General features: G+C 47.6%; 1 pseudogene; it reads left to right on the top strand.

The window, feature by feature from the left end:
• Nucleotides 1-320: 320 nt before the first annotated feature.
• Nucleotides 321-2304, top strand: LOC126941553 (WW domain-binding protein 11-like; annotated as a pseudogene).
• Nucleotides 2305-2527: the final 223 nt, after the last annotated feature.

The raw sequence follows: 2527 nt of genomic DNA, 5'->3' as shown, positions 1-2527 counted from the left end.
TCTTGCTCTGCCGCCCAGGCTGGAGTGCAGTGGTGCGATCTCGGCTCACTGCAAGCTCCGCCTCCCGGGTTCCCGCCATTCTCCTGCCTCAGCCTCCTGTGTAGCTGGGACTACAGGCGCCCGCAACTGCGCCCGGCTAATTTTTTTGCATTTTTGGTAGAGACGGGGTTTCACCGTGTTAGCCAGGATGGTCTCGATCTCCTGATCTCGTGATCCGCCCGTCTCGGCCTCCCAAAGTGCTGGGATTACAGGCGTGAGCCATCGTGCCTGGCCTCTTTTTCTTTTTTCTTTTTTAAATGAACAAGTAAGCCATACAAATTGTCAACATGGGAAGGGGATCTACATCATCCACCAAGAGTGGAAAATTTATGAACGCCACAGACCAAGCCCGAAAGGAAGCCCGGAAGAGAGAATTGAAGAACAAAAAAACGCTTATGATGGTTCCAGCTGCAGTTTTAAAGATGAAGGATCCCAAACAGATGATCCGAGACATGGAGAAATTGGATGAAATGGAGTTCAACCCAGTGCAACAGCCACAATTAAATGAGAAAGTACAGAAAGACAAGTGTAAAAATAGCTGCGTGAAACCTTTGAACATATTCTACGACTCTATGAAAAAGAGAATCCAGATATTTAGAAAGAATTGAGAAAGCTAGAAATAGAGTATGAACAGAAGAGGGCTTAATCAATATTTGGATGCTGTGGAGCATGCTCAGCATGTGGAAGTGGAGAGTATTCCTTTGCCAGATATGCTGCAGGCTCCTTCTAACATTTGGATCCAGGACATTCCACTTCCTGGTGTCCAGTCACCCTCCATCCTTAAGAAATCCTCAGCCTATGGACTTCCAACTTGGGCAGTTTCTATCCTTCCTCTTCTTGGGACATGGTGTTCCACATTTGCCCCCTGGCAGAAAAACTCTTGGTCCTCGCCGTTTTCCACCTCCTTCTCAAGTCGTGCAGATATATGGCCGTAAAGTGGGTTTGGCCCTAGATCTTCCCCCTCCTAGGTGAAATGAAGACATATTACATAGTCCTGAAATTGCCCAGTGAGGTCGTGATGATGATGTTTTTAGCACCAGTGAAGATGATGGCTATCCTGAGGACATGGATCAAGATAAGCATGATGGCAGTACTGATGGCAGTGACACCGACGGATCGGATTGAGAAAGTGTGCACCGTGATGATGGTGAGAGAGACAACAATGAAGAAAAGAAGACAGGTCTGAGTGTATGGTTTGCAGATATACCTGGAAAATCGAAGGAAAAGAAGAACATGAGGGAACTGACTCCTCTTCAAGCCACGATGCTTCGTATGGCAGGTCAAGAAATCCCAGAGGAGGGACGGGAAGTAGAGGAATTTTCAGAGGACGGTGATGAAGATGATTCTGTTGACTCTGAAGCAGAAAAGGAACCATAAAAACAGCGATTCCATAAAGAGGAATCGCATTCTGATGGCACATCCACTGCTTCTTCACAGCAGCAGACTCCCCCTCAGTCTGTTCCTCCTTCTCAGATACAAGCACTACCCATGCCAGGACCACTACCTCTTGGATCACCACCTGCTTCACCATTACGGCCTCTTAGGCCACCTATGGACCTTCCTCCTGGACCGCCTCCAGGAGCTCCTCCTGAGACCACCTGGAATGCCAGGACTCGGCCTTTACCCTGACTTTTACCTCCACGACCACCAACTTTTACTACGTCTCCTACGTCCACCTCCAGGTCTGCCTCCTGGTCTCCTTCCTCGGAGACTCCCACCAAGGATACCTCCCCCTGCACCTCCAGGTATTCCTGGAGTTTGTAGGCTTCACCATAAGCTCATTTGGCTTTTAGTCCAAATACCAAATACAAGAGCAAATATACTTACTAACGCAAGTATATTTTGTCCTGGCATGATGCACCCACCTTTGGTGCCTCCCGTTGGGATCTGCCCCCCCCCTGGACTTTTGCCACCAGCTCCTTTGCCAAACCCTGGGGTTTTAAGTGCCCCACCCAACTTGATTCAGCGACCCAAGGTAGAGGATACAAGTGCAGCCACCATTGAGAAGAAAGCCACAACAACCATCAGTGCCAAGCCACAGATCACTAATCCCAAGGCAGAGATTACTCGATTTGTGCCCACTGCATTGAGAGTATGTCGGGAGAATGAAAGGGCGACTGCTGCTTCCCAAAGAAAGTTAGAGGATAATTCTCCTGTGCCTCTTGCCAAAGCAGCACCCAAATCTGGTCCTTCGGTTCCTGTCTCAGTACAAACTAAGATGATGTCTATGAGGCTTTCATGAAAGAGATGGAAGGGCTACTGTGACAGCTTTTGATGCCAGAACAGGCCTCTGTTCACAACAGTAGCCCATGGAGAAAGAGGCCCTTTTTAAACTTAGATGAAAGAGCTGCTTCCATTGTCAGTGTATTTTCTAATTTCAGTTCAAGGAATATCCTAAAATTTAGCCTTGTTCAGAATTTCCTGCACATAAAAGAGGGTATTTCATTCAGAATAGATCAGTTATTGAAGCAGTGCTGCTAAAATCCAT

The sequence above is a fragment of the Macaca thibetana genome, chromosome 18, assembly GCF_024542745.1.
Source record: "Macaca thibetana thibetana isolate TM-01 chromosome 18, ASM2454274v1, whole genome shotgun sequence".
Classification (NCBI taxonomy): Eukaryota; Metazoa; Chordata; class Mammalia; order Primates; family Cercopithecidae; genus Macaca; species Macaca thibetana.
The sequence above is the reverse complement of the archived record's forward strand: the minus strand, read 5'-3'. Positions and strand labels throughout refer to the sequence as shown.